This window comes from Mirounga angustirostris, unplaced genomic scaffold (genome assembly GCF_029215605.1).
Source record: "Mirounga angustirostris isolate CCGP_5_RB_7025 unplaced genomic scaffold, mMirAng1.0.hap1 SCAF_8, whole genome shotgun sequence".
Classification (NCBI taxonomy): Eukaryota; Metazoa; Chordata; class Mammalia; order Carnivora; family Phocidae; genus Mirounga; species Mirounga angustirostris.
The window spans coordinates 24,424,622-24,447,139 of NW_026991716.1; the positions used below are offsets into that span (position 1 = coordinate 24,424,622).

Genomic DNA, 22,518 nt, shown 5'->3' on the forward strand with positions numbered 1-22,518 from the left:
TTTTTTTTTTTTTTTAAGATTTTATTTATTTATTTGACAGAGACACAGCGAGAGAGGGAACACAAGCAGGGGGAGTGGGAGAGGGAGAAGCAGGCTTCTCGCGGAGCAGAGAGCCCGATATGGGACTCGATCCCAGGACCACCAGGACCCGAGCCGAAGGCAGTTGCTTAACAACTGAGCCACCCAGGCGCCCAGTCCAATCCATGTTGATGTAAAAGTTGGGTATTCATCCTTTCTGATGGCTGAGTAATATTCCATTGTATATATGGACCACATCTTTATCCATTCATCTGTTGAAGGGCATCTCGGCTCTTTCCACAGTTTGGCTATTGCGGACATTGCTGCTATGAACATTGGGGTGCATATGGCCCTTCTTTTCACTACATCTGTGTCTTTGGGGTAAATACCCAGGAGTGCAATTGCTGGGTTATAGGGTAGCTCTATTTTTAATTTTTTGAGGCACCTCCACACTGTTTTCCAAAGTGGCTCTACAAATTTGCATTCTCACCAACAGTGTGAGAGGGTTCCCCTTTCTCCACAACCTCTCCAATATTTGTTGTTTCTTTCCCTGTCCATTTTTGCCATTCTAACTGGTGTAAGGTGGTATCTCAATGTGGTTTTGATTTGAATTTCCCTGATGGCTAATGATGACGAACATTTTTTCCTGTGTCTGTTAGACATTTGTAGATCTTCTTTGGAGAAGTGTCTTTTCATATATTCTGCCCACTTTTTGACTTGATTATTTGTTTTTTGGGTGTTGAGTTTTTAGAAGTTCTTTATAGATCTTAGATACCAGCCCTTTATCTGTAGTGTCATTTGCAAATATCTTCTCCCATTCTGTGGGTTGCCTGTTTGTTTTGTTGACTGTTTCCTTTGCTGTGCAGAAGCTTTTTATCTTGATGAAGTCCCAAAAGTTCATTTTTGCTTTTGTTTCACTAGCTTTTGGAGATGTATCTTGAAAGAATTTCCTGTGGGTGATGTCAAAGAGGTTACTGCCTATGTTCTCCTCTAGGATTTTGATGGATTCCTGTCTCACATTGAGGTCTTTCATCCACTTTGAGTTTATCTTTGTGAATGGTGTTAGAGAATGGTCGAGTTTCATTCTTCTGCATGCGGCTGTCCAATTTTCCCAGCACCATTTGTTGAAGAGACGGTCTTTTTTCCATTGCAAGTTTTTTCCTGCTTTGTCAAAGATTATTTGACCATAGAGTTGAGGGTCCATATCTGGGTTCTCTATTCTGTTCCATAGGTCTATATGGCTGTTTTTGTGCCAGTACCATGCTGTCTTGGTAATCACAGCTTTGTAATTTAGCTTGAAATCGGGCAATGTGATGCCCCCAGCTTTGTTTTTCTTTTTCAACATTTCCTGAGCAATTCGGGGTCTTTTCTGATTCCATACAAATTTTAGGATTGTTTGTTCCAGCACTTTGAAAAATGTCTTTGGAATTTTGATCGGGATGGCACTGAAGGTATAGATTGCTCTGGGTAGCATAGACATTTTAACAATGTTTATTCTTCCGATCCATGAACATGGAAAATTTTCCATCTTTTTGTGTCTTCTTCAATTTCTTTCATGAGTGTTCTGTAGTTCCTAGAGTATAGATCCTTAACCTCTTTGGTTAGGTTTATGCCAAGGTATCTTATGGTTTTTGGTGCTATTGTAAATGGAATCGTTTCTCTAATTTCTCTTTCTACAGTTGCATTGCTGGTGTATAAGAAAGCAACTGATTTCTATTGATTTTGTATCCTACCACATTACTGAATTGCTGTATGAGTTCTAGTAATTTGGGGGTGGAGTCTTTTGGGTTTTCCAAATAACGTATCATGTCTTCTGCAAAAAGAGAGAGTTTGACTTCTTCTTTGCCAATTTGAATACATTTTATTTCTTTTTGTTGTCTGATTGCTGTTGCTAGGACTTCTAGTACTATGTTGAACAGTAGTGGCAAGAGTGGGCATCCCTTGATCTTAAGGGAAAGGCTCTCAGCTTTTCCCCATTGAGGATGATATTCGCTGTGGGTTTTTCATACATGGATTTTACGAACTTGAGCAATGTTCCCTCTATCCCTATACTCTGAAGAGTTTTAATCAGGAAGGGATGTTGTATTTTGTCAAATGCTTTTTCTGCATCAATTGAGAGGACCATATGGTTCTTCTCTCTCCTCTTATTAATGTGTTCTATCACATTGATTGATTTGCGAATGTTGAACCACCCTTGCATCCCGGGGATAAATCCCACTTGGTCGTGGTGGATGATCCTTTTAATGTATTGTTGGATCCTATTAGTTAGGATTTTGTTGAGGATTTTGGAATCCATATTCATCAGGGATATGGGTCTGAAATTCTCCTTTTTGATGGGGTCTTTGCCTGGTTTGGGGATTAAGGTAATGCTGGCCTCATAGAATGAGTTTGGAAGTTTTCCCTCTGTTTCTATTTTTTGAAACAGCTTCAGTAGAATAGGTATTATTTCTTCTTTGAATGTTTGGTAGAATTCTCCAGGGAATCCATCAGGCCCTGGACTCTTGTTTTTTGGGAAGTTTTTGATCACTGCTTCAATCTCGTTACTGGTTATTGGCCTATTCAGGTTGTCAATTTCTTCCTGTTTCAGTCTTGGCAATTTATGGGTTTCCAGGAAGGCCTCCATTTCATCCAGATTGCTCAGTTTATTGGCATATAGTTGTTGATAATAATTTCTAATAATTGTTTCTATTTCCTTGCTGTTAGTCGTGATCTCTCCCCTTTCATTCATAATTTTATTAATTTGGGCCCTTTCTCTTTTCTTTTGGATAAGTCTTGCCAGTTTATCAATCTTATTAATTCTTTCAAAGAACCAACTTCCAGTTTTGTTGATCTGATCTACTGTGTTTCTGGTTTCTAATTCATTGATTTCTGCTCTAATCTTAATTATTTCTCTTCTAATGCGTGGCTTAGGCATCGTTTGTTGCTTTTTCTCTAGTTCTTTAAGGTATAGTTAGTTGGTGAATTCGGGATTTTTCTATTTTTTTGAGTGAGGCTTGGATGGCTATGTATTTCCCCCTTAGGACTGCCTTTGCAGTATCCCATAGGTTTTGGACCAATATGTTTTCGTTCTCATTGATTTCCATGAATTGTTTAAGTTCTTCTTTGATATCTTGGTTGACCCAAACATTCTTGAACAGAGTGGTCTTTAGCTTCCAAGTGTTTGAATTTCTGCCAAATTTTTTCTTGTGATTGAGTTCCAGTTTTAGAGCATTGTGGTCTGAGAATATGCAGGGAATAATCTCAATCTTTTGGTATCGGTTGAGACCTGATTTGTGACCCAGTATGTGGTCTATTCTGGAGAAAGTTCCATGTGTGCTCGAGAAGAATGAGTATTCTGTTGTTTTAGGGTGGAATGTTCTGTATATATCTATGAGGTCCATCTGGTCCAGTGTGTCATTCAAAGCTCTTGTTTCTTTGTTGATTTTCTGCTTAGACGATCTGTCCATTGCTGAGAGTGGATTATTGAGGTCTCCTACAATTAACGTACTGTTATCAATATGACTCTTTATTTTGATTAACAGTTGGCTTATGTAGATGGCTGCTCCCATGTTGGGGGTGTAGATATTTACAATTGTTAGATCTTCTTGTTGGATAGACCCTTTAAGAATGATATAGTGTCCTTCTGTGTCTCTAATTACAGACTTTAGTTTAAAATCTAATTTGTCTGATATAAGAATTGCTACCCCAGCTTTCTTTTGAGGTCCGCTGGCATGGAAGATGGCTCTCCATCCCTTCACTTTCAGTCTGGATGTATCTTTAGGTTCAAAATGAGTCTCTTATAGGCAGCATGTGGATGGGTCCAGTCTTTTTATCCAATCTGCAACCCTGTGCCATTTTATGGGAGCATTTAGGCCATTCATGTTGAGAGTGATTATTGGAAGATATGAATTAATTGCCATCATGTTGCCTGTGAAGATGTTGTTTTTATAGATTGTCCCTGTAAATTGCTGTTGTATATCACTCTTGGGGTCTTTCTCCTTTTATAGAACCCCGCTTAATATTTCTTGCAGGGCCGGCTTAGTGGTCACATATTCTTTCAGTTTCTGCTGGTCGTGGAAGCTCTGCATCTCTCCATCCATTCTAAATGATAGCCTTGCCAGATAAAGTATTCTTGGCTGCATGTTCTTCTCATTTAGTACCCTGAATATGTCTTGCCAAGCCTTTCTGGCTTGCCAGGTCTCTGTGGATAGGTCTGACATTATTCTGCTGTTCCTCCCTCTGTACGTAAGGAATCTCTTCCCCCTAACTGCCCTTAAGATGGTTTCCTTGATTCTAAGATTTGCAAGTTTTACTATTACATGCCGGTGTGTTGGCCTGTTTTCCTTGATCTTGGGAGGGGTCCTTTCTGCCTCTAGGACGCGAATGTTTGTTTCATTCCCCAGATTAGGGAAGTTCTCAGCTATGATTTGCTCAAATACATCTTCTAGTCCTCTCTCTCTCTCCACTCCCTCTGGGATTCCAAATATTCTGACATTGGAACACTTCATGGTGTCACTTATTTCTCTGATTCTATTTTCATGGATTCTGAGTTGTTTTTCCCTGACCTCCTCTTTTCCCTTTTTATCTATTATATTGCCTTCCAGGTCGCTTATTCGTTCTTCTGCCTCAGTTACCCTAGGTGTTAGATTATCTAGATTGGATTGGATCTCATTGATAGCATTTTTAAGTTCTGCCAATTCAGCTTTCATTTCTGCCCTTAGAGACTCTACGTTGCCATTAATTGATTTCACCATTCTTGCTATTGTCTTCACAATTGCTAGCCTGAATTCCATCTCCGACATCTTGGTTATATCTGCATCCATTTGTAAATCTGCAGCATAAGTCATAATCTCTGAGTCTTTCCTATTTGGGGGGTTCCTCCTCCTAGTCATTCTGTTGATGGGTGTTTGAGGGAATATATAGAGTCCAAATTATTGACCAGAACCCAAGCAAGATGCACCTGTTTTCTTGGGACCTTAGGGTTGCTGGCCTCTTGTTTTCCCAGCCTGTCTTCTGGGGGAGGGGCCTGCTGCGCTGTTACTCAGGCAACCCTGTTTGGGCGGAGTTGCCCTACCCCCCTGTGGCGGGGGATGGGCTCAGCAGGAATCAGCTTTGGGGGCTTTTGTTCTCTGGCAGCTTTCCCTGAGGGCTTTCCGCGTCTCTTCCATGAATCAGAGCAGAAGAGACCGTTTCCAACCCTCTGCCTCAGAGCAGAGAGACCACAGTTTGTTCTTCAGTGAGCTCTCCAGGCCACACCATCTCCGTTTCTGTCCGTGCTGCTATAAACTGCACCGTCCTGGGTTGTGCACCCCTCTGCTTCACTCCCAGTCCTGTCTCCAGGTCAGGGCGCGTCTCTGCCCTTTGTGCTTCTAAAACCACCAGCCCTCCCAGTTTGCACGCGCGACCCCGCCGATCCGGGTTTCTGCCCTGGGGGCTGCCCTACAGTCCTTTCCCCGCTGCTACCGGTCTGCAAGTCTGTGCCCCGTCCCCAGTGCATGAGGCTGTCGCTCACCGGCAGTGTAGGATCCCCATGTCCAGGCTCCCTCTCGCTGCCGTTTATCCTCCGATATCTGCCCATGGAATCATGGCTCCCTGCTTCGTACCTCAAAACCAACCGCCTGCAATATTATGTTTGTAGAGATCCAGATCTTCTTACATCTCAGGCTGGTTTCGTGGGTGCTCAGAGTGGTCTGGTAGATATCCAGCTCAATTCCGGGAACCAGTTGAAATAGGGTCCCCTATTCCTCTGCCATCTTTCCTTCTCCCCCTATACTCTGAAGAGTTTTAATCAGGAAAGGATGCTGTATTTTGTCAAATGCTTTTTTTGCATCAATTGAGAGGACCATATGGTTCTTCTCCCTCCTCTTATTAATGTGTTCTATCACATTGATTGATTTGCGAATGTTGAACCACCCTTGCATCTGGGGATAAATCCCCCTTGGTTGTGGTGGATGATCCTTTTAATGTATTGTTGGATCCTATTAGTTAGGATTTTGTTGAGGATTTTGGAATCCATATTCATCAGGGATATGGGTCTGAAATTCTCCTTTTTGATGGGGTCTTTGCCTGGTTTGGGGATTAAGGTAATGCTGGCCTCATAGAATGAGTCTGGAAGTTTTCCTTCTGTTTCTACTTTTTTACACAGCTTTAGGAGAATAGGTACTAAACAAGAAGAACATGCAGCCAAGAATACTTTATCTGGCAAGGCTGTCATTTAGAATGGATGGAGAGATGCAGAGCTTCCAAGACCGGCAGAAACTGAGAGTATGTGGCCATTAAGCCGGACCTGCAAGAAATATGAAGAGGGGTTCTATAAAAGAAAGATCCCAAGAATGATATACAACAGAAATTTACAGGGACAGGGGCACCTGGGTGGCTCAGTTGTTAAGCGTCTGCCTTTGGCTCAGGGCATGGTCCCAGGGTCCTGGGATCGAGCCCCACATTGGGCTCCCTGCTTGGCGGGAAGCCTGCTTCTCCCTCTCCTACTCCCCCTGCTTGTGTTCCCTCTCTCTCTGAGTCTCTCCCTGTCAAATAAATAAATAAAATCTTTAAAAAAAAGAAATTTACAGGGACAATCTATAAAAACAATGTCTTCACAGGCAACATGATGACAATAAATTCATATCTTTCAATAATCACTCTCAACATGAATGGCCTAAATGCTCCCATAAAATGGCACAGGGTTGCAGATTGGATAAAAAGACTGGACTCATCCATATGCTGTCTACAAGAGACTCATTTTGAACCTAAGGATACATCCAGACTGAAAGTGAAGGGATGGAGAGCCATCTTCCATGCCAGCGGACCTCAAAAGAAAGCTGGGGTAGCAATTCTTATATCAGACAAATTAGATTTTAAACTAAAGTCTGTAATTAGAGACACAGAAGGACACTATATCATTCTTAAAGGGTCTATCCAACAAGAAGATCTAACAATTGTAAATATCTACACCCCCAACATGGGAGCAGCCATCTACATAAGCCAACTGTTAATCAAAATAAAGAGTCATATTGATAACAGTACGTTAATTGTAGGAGACCTCAATAATCCACTCTCAGCAATGGACAGATCGTCTAAGCAGAAAATCAACAAAGAAACAAGAGCTTTGAATGACACACTGGACCAGATGGACCTCATAGATATATACAGAACATTCCACCCTAAAACAACAGAATACTCATTCTTCTCGAGCACACATGGAACTTTCTCCAGAATAGACCACATACTGGGTCACAAATCAGGTCTCAACCGATACCAAAAGATTGAGATTATTCCCTGCATATTCTCAGACTACAATGCTCTAAAACTGGAACTCAATCACAAGAAAAAATTTGGCAGAAATTCAAACACTTGGAAGCTAAAGACCACTCTGTTCAAGAATGTTTGGGTCAACCAAGATATCAAAGAAGAACTTAAACAATTCATGGAAATCAATGAGAACGAAAACATATTGGTCCAAAACCTATGGGATACTGCAAAGGCGGTCCTAAGGGGGAAATACATAGCCATCCAAGCCTCACTCAAAAAAATAGAAAAATCCCGAATTCACCAACTAACTACACCTTAAAGAACTAGAGAAAAGGCAACAAATGATGTCTAAGCCACGCATTAGAAGAGAAATAATTAAGATTAGAGCAGAAATCAATGAATTAGAAACCAGAAACACAGTAGATCAGATCAATGAAACTAGAAGCTGGCTCTTTGAAAGAATTAATAAGATTGATAAACCACTGGCCAGACTTATCCAAAAGAAAAGAGAAAGGGCCCAAATTAATAAAATTATGAATGAAAGGGGAGAGATCACGACTAACAGCAAGGAAATAGAAACAATTATTAGAAATTATTATCAACAACTATATGCCAATAAACTGAGCAATCTGGATGAAATGGAGGCCTCCCTGGAAACCCATAAATTGCCAAGACTGAAACAGGAAGAAATTGACAACCTGAATAGGCCAATAACCAGTAACGAGATTGAAGCAGTGATCAAAAACTTCCCAAAAAACAAGAGTCCAGGGCCTGATGGATTCCCTGGGGAACTGGATGATAACCAAAGTACCAAACATTCAAAGAAGGGATACAAAGGGATACAAAATACTAGCAAATTGAATCCAACCATACATTAAAAGAATCATTCACCATGATGAAGTGGGATTTATTCCTGGGCTGCTAGGTTGGTTGAATATTTGCAAATCAATCAACATGATACACCACATTAATTAAAAAAAGAAGGATAAGAACCATATGATCCTCTCAATATATGCAGAAAAAACATTTGACAAAGTAAACGTCCATTTATGATAAAAAACCCTCAACAAAGGGCTAGAGGGAACATACCTCAACATAATAAAGGCCATATACAAAAAACCCCACAGCTAATATAATCCACAATGGGGAAAAACTGAGAGCTTTTCCTCTATGGTAAGGAACACAACTGAGATGTCCACTCTCACCACTGTTATTTATAACATAGTACTGGAAGTCCTAGCCTCAGCAATCAGACAACAAAAAGAAATAAAAGGCACCCAAATCAGCAAGGAAGAAGTCAGACTTTCACTATTTGCAGATGGCATGATAGTCTATATAGAAAACCTAAGAGACTCCACCAAAAAGTTGCTAGAACTGAAATAGGAATTCAGTAAAGTCACAGGATACAAAATCAATGTACAGAAACCTGTTGCATTTCTATACGCCAATAATAAAGAAGCAGAAAGAGAAAGCAAGGAATTGATCCCACTTATAATTGCACCAAAACCCATAAGATATGTAGGAATAAACCTAACCAAAGAGGTAAAAGATCTGTATTCTAAAAACTATAAAACACTAATGAAAGAAATTGAAGATGACACAAAGAAATGGAAAAACTTCCATGTTCATGGATTGGAAGAACAAATATTGCTAAAATGTCTATACTACCCAAAGTAATCTACACATTTAATGCAATCCCTGTCAAAATGCCACCAGCATTTTTCACAAAGCTAAAATAAACAATACTAAAATTTGCATAGAGCCACAAAAGACCCCAAATACCCAAAGCAGTCTTGAAAAAGAAAAGCAAAGCTGGAGGCATCACAGTTCTGGACTTCAAGCTGTATTACAAAGCTATAGTCATCAAGACAGTATGATACAGGCACAAAAACAGACACATAGATCAATGGAACAGAATAGAGAATCCAGAAATGAACCCACAACTATATAGTCAACTAATCTTCAACAAAGCATGGAAAAAAGACAGTCTCTTCAACAGATTGTGTTATGAAAACAGGACAGCAATATGCCAAAGAATGAAACTGGACCACTTTCTTACACTATACACAAAAAATAAATTCAAAATGGATGAAAGACCCAAATGTGAGACAGGAAACCATCAAAATCCTAGAGGGGGACACAAGCAATAATCTCTTTGACATTGGCTGTAGAAACTTCTTACTAGATAAGTCTCCTGAGGCAAGAGAAACAAAAGCAAAAATGAAGTGTTAGGACTTTATCAGATAAAAAGCCTCTGCGCAGTGAGGGAAACAATCAACAAAACTAAAAGGCAACCTACAGAATGGGAGAAGATATTTGTAAATGACATATCTGGTAAAGGTTAGTATCCAAAATATATAAACTGTTTATTACTTGGTTTGGGGTGTTGAGATTTATAAGTTTCTAAAAGAGTTCCCAATGGCCAAAGCTAAAACACTTTGAGCAAGAAAATTAATGAATTGGATTATAACATAATTGGATGATAACCAAAGTATAAAATAATATCCTTGAGTCCATATTGATACAAATAAATGATAAATAAATAAATAAATAATAAAGGAGAAGAGATGAATGTCTTATGCAGAAAATTCCAAATAAATTATGTAGATATTCCACTCTAAAGGATGGGAAGTATAACTCCCATTCATTAAGTGTGAGATCCACAAAGTGACTTCTTTCCAAATAATACAGCATAAAAAGGGAGAAAATAGAATCTAATTACTTAATCCAGTTGATCAAGGTCAACAACATCAGTCATATTTATACTATGTGTCCTTGATATGATGTGAAGAAAATAGCACTTTCTTTCTGTGATCTTCCACCCCAAACCCATAACTCCAATTTAATCATGATTTTAAAGATTTTATTTATTTATTTGTTTGATAGAGAGAGTGAGGGAGAGCAGGAGAGGGGCAAAGAGAGAATCTTAAGCAGGTTCCACGCCCAGCATGGAGCCTGACGTGGGGCTCAATCTCATGACCCTGAGATCATGACCTGACCTGAAACCAAGAGTCAGACCCTAAATTGACTGAACCATCCAGGCGCCCCTAAACAATATTTAAAAAATCAGGCCCGTTCCATTAGAGGGACATCCTACAATGTACCTGACCAGTATTCTTCAAAACTGCCAAGGTCATTAAAAATAAAAATCTGAGAAACTATCACAGATAAGAGGAGCCTATGAAGATGTGACAACTAAATGTAACATGATATTGTAGATGGGATCCTGGAACAGAAAAGAGAATATTAGATAAAAACCAAGGTAATCTGAATAAATTATGGACTTTAGTTAATAATAATGTATCAGTATTGGTTCATTAATTATAACAAATGTACCGTACTAATGTAAGATAATAATAGGGGAAACTGTGTCCATGGAGTATATGGAAACTCTGTACTATCTGTTCAGCTTTTCTATAAATCTAACCTGTAGTCTATTAATTTTTAAAAGCCAAAAAAAAAAAAAAATCAGTTAGCTGTACTTGTGTGAGTCTATTCCTCTCTCCTCTTTCACTGATCTTATATGTATTCCTTTGCTATACCACACTTTATTACTGTAACATTAGAATATGTCTTAAAATTGGATAGTATGGGTCCAACTGTATGCTTATTCAAAAATTTTAACTATTCTAGCTTCTTTACTTTTCTCTAGAAATTTTAGAATTAACTTGTCTCTATCTACCAAAATTTTTTGGAGATTTTGATTGGAATTGTATTAAGCATATGTATAAATTTGGGAAGAATTGACATCTTCACAATATTGATTCTCCTAATTTGTGAGTATGGTGTGTTTCTCTATTTATTTAGAACCATTTTAACTTTTTACCAGCCATTTGTAGTTTGTAACAGAGATTGCATACATGTTTTGTGAGATTACTCCATTTTTGTATCTATCATAAATTTTATTTTAATTTTGGTTTACAATTGTACATTGCTGGTATATAAAAATACAATTTGTCTTTGCTTGTTGATCTTGTGACTTTGCCAAACTCTTATTAGTTTTAGAGGATGTTTTTGGTAGGATCATTGAAATATTTCATTTAGACAATCATATAACCTATAAATAGGGACAGGTTTATTTCTTCCTTTCCAATGTGTATAGCTTTTTTTTTCTTGTCTTATTGCACTGACTAGGTCTTCCAGTATGATGCTGAATAGTAGTAGAGTGGATATCCTTGCCTTATTCCTGATTTCATGGGGAAAGTATAAGGCTTGCTATAGGTTTCTAGATGCTCTTTATCAGATTGAAACCATTTCTTTCTATTCCAAGCTTGCTGAGAGGTTTATGGGATTTTTTGCTTTTTGTTTTTTGTTTTGTGAATAGACATTAAATTTTGTCTCTGTGTCAATAAATATGATCTATGTTTTTCTTCATTAATGTATTATGGATTACATTCATTGATATTCAAATATTAAACCAGACTTCCATGCCTAGGATAAACCCCACTTTGTCATGTTATTTATATTTTACTGGATCTGAGTTGCTAATATTTTGATTTTTTGAAATTGAAGTATAGCAGACACACAATGTTACATTAGTTTCATGTGTACAACATAGTGATTCCACAACTCTATATGTTATGCTATGCTAACCACAAGTATAGTTACCACCTATCACCATACAATGCTCTTACAATACCATTGACTGCATTCCCTATGCTGTACATTTCATCCTTATGACTTATTCATTCTATAAGTGGAAGCCTGTACTTCCCACTCCCCTTCATGCATTTTGACCACCCCACCCAACTCCTCCCCTCTGGTAACCATCAGTTTGTTCCCTGTATTTATAAATCTGTTTCTGCTTTTTTTTAATTTGTTTTATTTTTTAGATTCCACATGTAAGTGAAATCATATGGTTATTTGTCTTTTCTCCATCTGACATTTCACTTAGCATAGTACTCTCTAGGTCATCCATGTTGTCACAAATGGCAAGATCTTATTCTTTCTTATGACTAATATTCCATTATATCGATATCCATATACCACATCTTCTTTATCCATTTATCTATGGATGAACACTTAGATTGCTTCCATATCTTGGCTGTCATATATAATGCTGCAATAAACATAGAGGTGCATATACCATTTCAAATTCGTGTTTTTGTTTTCTTTTTCTTTTTTAGAGAGAGAGAGAGCAAGAGCAGGGGAGGGGCAAAGGGAGAGGGAGAGAGAGAATCTTAAGCAGGCTCCACACTCAGTGCAGAGCCTGACACAAGATTCAATCTCACAACCCTGAGATCATGACCTGAGCCAAAATCAAGAGTTGGACACTCAACTGACTGGGCCACCCAGGCACCCAGTGTTTTTGTTTACTTTGGCTAAATAAATACCTAGTAGCAGAATTACTGGAAATCATATGGTATTTCTATTTTTTAGTTTTTGAGGAACCTCCATACTGTTTTCCACAGTGGCTGCACCAATTTACATTCCCGCTAACAGTGGGTGAGGGTTCCTTTTTCTCCACATCCTTGCAACACTTGGTATTTCTTGTCTTTTTTATTCTATGAGTTGTTAATTTTTTGTTGAGGACTTTTGCATTTATGTTACAAAAACATGTAGTGGTATAGTGGTCTATAGATACAGTGGTCTAAGATTTTCTTTTTTTATACGGTCTTTGTTTTTGCTATCACGATAGTACTAGCTTCATAAAATAAGTTGGGAAATGCTCCCTATTCTATTTTCTGGAAAGGATTGTGTAGAATTGATATTTTTTATCATATAGATGTTTGGTAGAACTTACTAGTAAAACCACATGGCCTTAGGGATTTCTTTTTCAGAAGGCTTTTAACTATAAATTCGATTTTATTCAAGTTGTCTATTTCAGTTTGGGCACAATTTAGTAGTTTGTATTTTCAAAGAATTGGTCCATTTCATCTAAAGTTTATGTATATAGAGATGCTTACAGTATGTTATTGGTTTATTAGTTTTTAATGTCTACAGGTTTGTAGTGATATCCCCTCTTTAATAATTACATCAATAATTTGTCTTCTCCTTTTATGATTCATCAGTCTAAGATTTATCAATTTTATTGATATTTGAGGACCAGCTTTGATTTAAGTAATTTTTTTCATTGTTTTCTGTTTTCAGTTTCATAGATTTCTACTCCTATCTTTATTATTTCCTTCCCTCTGCTCTGTTGGGTGTATTTTGCTCTACTTTTTTTATTTCTTAAGATGGAAGCTTAGATTGATTCAAAACTTTTCTTTATGTTTAATATAAGAATTGAATGCTAAAAATTTCCTTCTAAGCATTTCTTTACCTGAATTGCAAACATTTTTATATGTAGGATTTTCATTTTCACTCAATTCAAAATAGTTTCTAATTTCTCTCAAGGCTTCCTCTTTGACCCATGGATCATTTATAAGTGTGTTCCTTAATTTTCAAGTGTCTAGTGATCTTTTATCTTTCCTCTATTGATTTCTAGTTTAATTCCATTATGTTCAGAGAATATATTTGGTATGATTTATTTCAAACTTCTTATGACTCAGGATATGGTCTATTTTAGTTAATGTCCCATGTATACTTGAAAAGAATGTGTAATCTGATGTTGTTGGATGGAGTGTTATATGTGTAGATTAGATCCAGTTGACTGATGATATTTTTTCAGTTATTTCATCTCCTTGCTAATTTTCAATCTCTAGTTCTATTACTGAGGTAAATGGTTTCTGATCAAAAATCTGCAGTCATTTGAAATGTTGTTCCTCTATACGTAATACATTTTTTCCTTTGGCTGCTTTCAAGTTTTTTGTTTTTTTTTTTTTTTTTTTTAGTCTTTAGTTTTCAATAGTGTGATTATGAATTGCAGTTTATGCTGTTCAGGTTTGAATTAGTTGCATTATATCTTTCACTAAATTGGGGAAGTTTTTGTCATTTTTTCTTCAAATATTTTTTAGCAGTGTACTCATTCTCCTCTTCTTCTGGACTCCAATGACGCCAATCTTAGACTTTTCATCATTGTACCACAGGTTATGTCCTTGAGGCTATATATATTTTTTTAATCATTTTTTTCAGGGCGCCTGGGTGGCTCAGTCATTAAGCATCTGCCTTCGGCTCAGGTCATGATCTCAGGGTCCTGGGATCGAGCTCCGCATTGGGCTCCCTACTCGGTGGGAAGCCTGCTTCTCCCTTTCCCACTCTCGCTATGTCTCTCTCTGTCAAATGAATAAATTAAATCTTTTTAAAAAATCAAATCAAATCAAATCATTTTTTCCCTCTGTTATTCAGATTGGATACTCTCTATTGACCTATCTTCAAAGTCACTGACTTTTCTCCTTCTCTTCCCAGTCTGCTACTGAGATAGTATTTTGGTTATTGTATTTTTCAGTTCTAAAATACCCATTTGGTTCTTTTTATATCTACCATTTATTTACTGAGACTTTTTACTTTTCTATTGGTTTCTAGAGTATCTGTGATTGATCACTGGAGCAGTTTTATAACAGCTTCTGTAAAGTCTTTGTCAGATCATTCTGACATCTGTGTCATCTTGGTGTTAACATCTCTTGATTTTCTTTTCCCATGCAAGTTGAGATTTTTCTGGTTCTTTGAATACCAAGTAATTTTGGGTTGTATTCTGGCAACTTTGAAGATTATGCTATGAAATTCTGGGTCTTATTTAAATTTCACAAAGAATGTTATTATTTTTGTTTTAGCAGATAATCAATACAGTTAGGTTCAGGCCACTAGTTTCAATATGCTTTCAGTGGGCTGTGGTTCCTATGTTGTTTCAGTTCTCAAATCCTTTGCAGTGCTGTTTGGATCTGTTTCATGTGTATGCCACCCAGGGGCCAGTCCGTGATCTGAGTAGTAGTCTATCTTAGTTCATTTCCCAAAGTATTTAGTATGCTGGTTGGGATCAGATCCACAGGTCTGCCGCTTAAAGGTGAGCTTAGGAGTTCAAACACAACATTATGGCATGGTTTCCCTGTGCTTCCCTCTGCCTCTCCAGGATCTCCCCAGTACTTTCTGTTTCTATGGGACTTCTATTTCCAGTCTGCAGACAGGAAGCTGGGGCTTTAATTGCCCCATTCTGCCACACGCTTCTCCAAGTGCACCCCTGTCTGGAGCCAAGAAATTGGAGAACAGAGAGAAAAAGAAAGCAACAGGATTTGGCCCCAACTTCTTGGGACCACAGTGCCACTGATTGGACAGGGATGCTTTATTTCTTCAGGGTCTTGGCAGTTGCAGGCTCCATTTGTCACCATTGCAGGATTGCTTGTAGGCTGGATTGTCAGAGAAAAAAGAAAAAAATGGGGGATTTCACACTTTCCCTGAACATTAACAATTCCCATTCCTTCCAGTCAAGTCAGAAATAAAGGGCTCCTCGTGGAGATGTTTCTGTCTTCAACCTATGCCTACTTCAGAATTTTAGGCTGTGTTGAGTTCAGGCTGAGGGATACTGAAGGGGGGAGAAAAGGGCAAAATCACTGTCAGGTTGGTAGTACTATTAATTCTGGTCTTCCCCATCCCACCTGCTACTATTTACTTTTTAGACTCTTGTAATAGTTGTTTTAAGCATTTTTCCAGGCTTTATGCTACATTCAGTGGGAGAGATGGGGTGGGTTGCACTTATTTTATCTAATCCAGAACCATAAAACCAAACAAAATTTCATGTCCAGATTGTTTTACTGGAGAGTTTTACCAAGCCAATGATTTCATTCAAAGAGCAAATGATTTCATTCTTTTTTTTTTTTTAAAGATTTTATTTATTTATTTGACAGAGAGAGACACAGCGAGAGAGGGAACACAAGCAGGGGGAGTGGGAGAGGGAGAAGCAGGCTCCCCGCAGAGCAGGGAGCCCGATGCGGGACTCGATCCCAGGACCCTGGTATCATGACCTGAGCTGAAGGCAGTCGCTTAACCAACTGAGCCACCCAGGCGCCCAAATGATTTCATTCTTAATAAAGTTAATACATAGTGTAGAGAAGGGGCTTCACTCCCCAACTCACTTTTTTGAGATTAAGCTCATATGAAAATCTGATACAGACAGGAGGAGAAAGAAAATTATAGGCTAATTTAACTCATCAACATAAAGGTAAAACTTTAAAACCAACTACTAGCAAACAGAATTCATCAAGATGTAAGAAAGATAATACATAGTGGCCAAAGGGAGTTTTCCAGGAATGCAACGTTAGTTTAAAATTAGGAAAGCAATCACTAAAATTTACTATTAACAGATAAAAATTAAAAACATGATTATCTCAATATATGCATACAAATATTTGATAAATTCAATAACTATTCATCATACTAATAGTGAGTCCTTAAAAGCTTTCACATTAAGATCAGTAACAAGATAAGGGTGCCCATCTACTGTATCGGAGGTGTCCCTAAATACAAAAAAAAAAAAAAGGCAAAAATAGTATAAGAATTGAAAAAGAAAGTACAAATGATCATTATTCACAGATAAGTGATGCCTGATGGACGTAAGAGCCCCCTCTACAGTCCCTATGATTTGTGGGAAGGACAGGGAGAATTTGGGAGCCATCTCTGACAAAGGAAAGAAACAAAGATAGTAGCAGCAGGAAGAGGGGAGAATTATCTTCCTTAGTTTTTTGAAAACTGATATTGGACTGCATTTTCTGCCCAATGTTTGTATGTGAATATATACATGTATATATACATATATATGTAGATGACAAGAGCACAGAACAATCCTAAAGAAAATATTACCACACTAACAAAATTATATTTATTTTTTCATGCCTTTTTCAGTCTTCATGGCTTATGCCTAGTTTATACTTCGTTGTCGGGAAAGGCAGTCCATCAAAGGTTGAGCTCCTTGAAGGTTCCTGCCAAGTATGCCAAGAATGCTTGAATGCTCTTTGTCTGGGCTATTTCTCGGGGTTATATTTGCAGTGGGCAGCCTCAGTGGATGAGTTAATATCTCTCCCCAGGAAAGAGCAAGCTTGTTTCTGCTTTCTGTAAAAGCAGTGAATCCCCCAAGCTCAGTTTTCTTTTCCCAAATTGCAATCCTCTGGTTGTGAAGGCATCCATGAAGGGTCTTTTGCATTGCGTTCATGGGACTTGGGTGGCATGGGGAACCAACACAAAATAATATGATAAGCTCTACCTGCTGCTTTTGCTATGAGTAATGAATGAAGTCCTTTGTCTCTGGTCCAGAAGTCTCATGTCTTCTGTCAGCATCCATGAAATAGGATGTAATAGACTAACTTGTTAGCTTATAAGTAGGGTAAAATCCTAGAACCTGCACAGCTCTTGACAATTATGTAGTCCTAGTTTACATATTTCTTGTGTGCAACACTTTCCATGACCAGGTTTTATAGGTTGTGCATAACAACACATAATTTTTCTGTTAAGTGTATAATGTTACATCAAAGTGATACAACGTAATTTGCTTAATCAAACCCATATTTATGATTCTTTTCATTTAAAAAAATCTATAACTTAGTGATTTTTAAAATAATTTCTTAGGATAAATTCTCAAGAATGAAGTTAAAATATTAACTGTAATGAATATTTTCTTCATAAATTGTCCCATTACTTCCTGAAAGAAAAAAATAGTAATAGAAGAAAATATAGCCTACCACAGACTCATTTCAGACCTAAAGACAGTGGCAGATTGAAAGTGAGGGGGTGGAGAAACATTTATAATGCAAATGGATGTCAAAAGAAAGTTACAGTGGCAATACTTAGACAAACTGGACATTTTTGTTTTTGTTCTTGTATTGTTTTTATCCTGCTTTGGTATCAGGGTAGTACTGGCCTCATGGAATGATTTTGAATGAGTTCTCTCTATTCCATTATCTGTAAGATTTTGATAAAAACTATCGTTAATTATTTTTTTAGTGTGGTAGAATTCACCATTGAAACCATGAGGTCCTGGGCTTTTCTGTGCTGGGAGATTTTTGATTCCTAATTCAACTTTGTTATTGAATTGTTTGTTATTGGTCTAAGAAGATTTCCTATTTCTTGGATTCCAGGTCCATGATTTAAACTTGGTAACTTTGTTTTTAGGATTATCTGGGTTTTTTTCCTAAGTTATCTGAATTGTTAGTATATAATTGTTTATATTTCTGTGGTATCTTTTGTATTGTTTTCCATTTCTCATTTTGGTTTTTGAGTCTTCTCTCTTTTTTTTCTTAGTTTAGTTAAAGCATTGCCAATTTTATTTTTTGGGAAAAACTAGTCATAACTTTCAGTGCTATGTCATTGTTTATTCTGTTCTCTATTTTATTTATTTCTGATTTTTGTCATTTTCTTCCTCTACTAAATTTCAGCTAAGTTTCTTCTTTTTCTAGTTCTTGCAGTGTCATGTTAAGTTGTTTATTTGAAATTTTTTTCTTAATACAAGCATTGATAGCATAAATTTCACTATAACATCTGCTTTTGCTGCCTCCCAAAGATTTTAGAATACTGTGTTTTCTTTTCTTTTGTTCTGAGACATATTTTGATTTGCTGTTTGATTTCTTATTTGGCCCATTGCTTGTGCAGTAGTGTGTTGTTTAATATTTACACATTAAATATTTACATCATAGTTTTTCCAGCTTTGTTTTATTGTTGATCTTTACTTCTGTACCATTGTGGTCAGAAAATATACTAGGTATGATTTCAAAAAGAAGAAGGAGAAGGAGAAGGAGGAGGAGGAGGAGGAGGAGGAAGAGGAGAAGAAGAAGAAGAAGAAGAAGAAGAAGAAGAAGAAGAAGAAGAAGAAGAAGAAGAAGAAGAAGAAGAAAGAAGAAGAAGAAGAAGGAGAAAGAAGAAGAAGGAGAAAGAAGAAGGAGAAAGAAGAAGAAGGAGAAAGAAGAAGGAGAAAGAAGAAGAAGGAGAAAGAAGAAGAAGGAGAAAGAAGAAGAAGGAGAAAGAAGAAGAAGGAGAAAGAAGAAGGAGAAAGAAGAAAGAAGAAGAAGGAGAAAGAAGAAGAAGGAGAAAGAAGAAGAAGGAGAAGAAGAAGAAAATACAGCTCTATGATTAATAATAATCGTAAGTGGAGAATACGTTCCATAAAAGCACAAATTGTATCACAGGGATTTGAATCCGGGTATCTTCAGAGTAGCTTTTGAAGACTTAGAAAGACTTGATTTTGTAAAATATTAAACATACCAATTCATGAGAGCTATTTACCATTTGGGTTACTTACTTATTATGAAACCTTTCTGCACATTATTAAATATAGCATCTGGGTCTAATCAGGAGATAGAGAGCACACAGTAGGGCAAACAGGAGCTTAATATAAAGAATTGTGAACTCTGATAAAAGAGTGAACATAAAATCGAAGACAACTCTGTAAGGTTCCTTTGGGCTGGGAGAGAGTGCCACAGAGAGACACATAGTGCTTGGGTTCAGACCTGTTGGGGAAAGTATGGCTCAGTCCCCACATGGCAAAGAAATTCACTGCTTTGCTCTCGCTGGAGCTGAACTGGAGTTGCTGGGAGAGCAACAGGCCATCCTGGGGGTGCAGGCAAATGGGCAGCATCTGCAAAAGGGGCCTCTGTTTTCCCTGCAGAGGGGACTGTGCTCGGGGTCTGCCCGGCCAAGGCTGCAAGTTGGCAGTGTGTCTGGTCTGTGGCTGGGCCCGCTACACAGGGGTCCTGACGCCACACCATGGGCCGCGGCCCTCACAATAAAGCACCTCAGAGCCTCTTCCTCTGTCCTGGCCAGAGCCCTCCACCAAGGAAGCTTAACATCATGCTTGCTCCAGAGGAGAAATGCTTAAGGGACTTATGTTCATCCTGCAGCAAATATGAGAGGTGGCATTTGGGGCCAAGAGGTAATAACTTGATGATGGGCACATTAAGTCTATTCAGCCAACTTTTCTGTAAGTTTTATTTAACTACAGTCCCATCTGACTTCAGTGGGCTGAGTGGACTGCGTGTTACTTTCCGAAGTCCCAAGGAGGTGGGCAGAGGGTGGGCTCTTCCTCCCCCGAGCCTGCCAGCCTCCGGGCCCCCAGTGCTACCGCCGCTTGCCTTCCTTTGACGCAACCTCGGGAGCAACACTCCTCTGAGGCGGGAAGACCTCAGCTCCACGGAAGAGCGGCACACAGTGCTGAAGTCAGTCCGAAAATAACTGCTGAGCGGGCGCCTGGGGGGTTAAGCATCGGACTCTTGGTTTCGCTCAGGTCATGATCGCAGGGTCCTGAGATCAAGCCCCGCATCAGGCTCTGTGCTCAGCGGGAAGCCTGCTTCAGATTCTCTCCCTCCTTCTCCTACTGACCCTCCCCCTGCTTGCACTCTCTCTAAAATAAATAAATAAATAAAATCTAAAAAAAAAAGAAAGAAAAGACAAGAGAAGAACTGGTTAGAAGCTGCCCCCTCACAAGTCCTCTGAGAAACACCCCAAAGCCTTTCCAGAAGGATTGGCAGTTAGCTAAAAACAAACTCCCCCTCAGTGTAAGGTCAAAACATGCTGGATATACAATTTTTCCTGTAAGTAACGCACCTGTAAATAAGGCAATTTTGATTTCTGTAAGTAATGTAAGCAACTTTGTAAGTAAACAACTGTGTAAGTAAGCAAAGTAAGTAAGCAATTTTGATTTCTGTAAAGCAATTTTCCTGTAAGGCAGTTTTCATTTCTGATTGTGACAGGGACAAATCCTGGTGTCAGCATTAGTAAGGAGAGAAGCCAGTTCCTGTGGTGAAGAGCCTAAAGCGCCCTCACTCTGCATGAGTTTCAGTCCGTAGAACCATTAACCCACCTCCTTTCTAAGCAGGCACGTTCTGCGCCGACAAAGAACGCCTCTCTTCTGCCCTGTGTTCTGTAAGACCATCCTTCATGAAAGCAATTCTAGGATAAGTGCACTTTGCTTTAGACACCCTGAGACACCGGACTCTCCTTGGTATCCACCACCTGCGTCGCAACTTCATCCACACAGCGGAAAGCAGAGTGCAGAAGGTTTGCCTTCGACTCCATCCAAAAGGATTCAGTGAGTCAGCTCTCGGGGGGCCTCGTTAGGAGGCACGGTTCAGCCTCAAGCTTTTTCACACAGCCAGAGAGAGAACAATTAGGGCAAGACAGCCTATCATCCCCCAAGCCTGGTTTTCTCTCTCTGTTCACAATCAGCTCTTTTTTTTTTTTTTTTAAGATTTTATTTATTTGACAGAGATAGCGAGAGCAGGAACACAAGCAGGGGGAGTGGGAGAGGGAGAAGCAGGCTCCCCACCAAGCAGGGAGCCCGAAGCGGGGCTCGATCCCAGGACCCTGGGATCCTGACCTGAGCCGAAGGCAGACGCTTAACGACTGAGCCACCCAGGCACCTCCTCAATCAGCTCTTACTAACTAATGATTGATCATTAAGGGCCCAGTGGCTGCCACTTTGCTGCGGCAGGTGGGGCAGGAAGTGGAGGAAGGTCGGATGCAGGGACTCACAGCTGTACGAGAGAATCCCAGGGCTTAAATCCCTGCAGGAATCACAGGGAGTGACGCTAGTTTCCCCCGGGTCCTGCTTGGGTGGACATCTCTGCTGCTCCTTTCGTGATGAATCAACAGAAGGCTAATTTATCCTCAGAAAAAGTAATAATTGGGTGAAGAGCAGAAGTGACATCCAATAGGCTCGATAACAACCCTGGAGGGCAAATCCAAATCAGTGTCCTCCAAGGACAGAGACAAATGTGACATTCCCTGCCACGTGTCATAGTTATTTGTGTATGAGTCTGTGCCCCTCTAGTTTAACAATTCATTTAGAATGTGGCCTGTGTTGTCCCCATCTGTAGGCTCTTAAGGTACGGCATTGCACATAACTGCTTGATAAACATTTATGGAATAAAAAATAAACATATCTAATAGATTGGAGGTTTGACTTGATAAGATGAAAAAAAAAACTTTAGGAAATCTAAATTTTCATGGAACTTCTAACCCAAGTATTCCTGAGCACAAACCTGAAGGAAGTCAGATTGACAGCATTTTGGTAGCTCGAAAGAAAATCTTTCACAAGCATCCTGTCCAACCAGCCCTTGAGGACAGCTGGTGCGCTGAACCAGCACCGAGGGCCCCAGCCATGGCAACACCAAAGAGACACAGTGAACCAAACAGAAATGAACCCTTGAGTTTGGTGGGAAACCCTGGACACAGCTCATCTTTATTCTATCTAAACATGAACTGATAATTACTCAGAATCAATCCAGCCAACCTCTTTCACCAAGCAGATCAGACAGGTTTAACATAAATTGGGCTATTTTCCTCCTCCTGTCCTATGGGGGCCGTGTCCTATGTGGTCATAGTAATGTGATCCCCTTGCAAAAGCCTCTTTATATGGTGTTCAAGGACGACTGTGGGTAGTTATGCTGGGCACTGGCTCTGTAAGGTCCGTTCTCT

The 22,518-nt window shown here is 38.9% G+C and overlaps 1 long non-coding RNA gene across 5 annotated transcripts in view; it reads left to right on the top strand.

Moving 5' to 3' along the window:
• LOC123837512 (uncharacterized) overlaps positions 1-22,518 on the top strand; it is a 50,076-nt gene that overhangs the window by 10,461 nt on the left and 17,097 nt on the right. For 2 of the 5 annotated variants that reach the window (XR_010413535.1, XR_010413537.1), the window contains exon 2: positions 18,797-19,188. The exons of 2 other annotated variants lie outside the window; for them this stretch is intronic. This is a non-coding gene — a long non-coding RNA (uncharacterized LOC123837512). Of the gene's footprint in view, positions 1-18,796; positions 19,189-20,917; positions 21,131-22,518 lie in introns of all 5 variants that reach the window. One more of the 5 variants, XR_010413538.1, reaches the window with a different exon arrangement.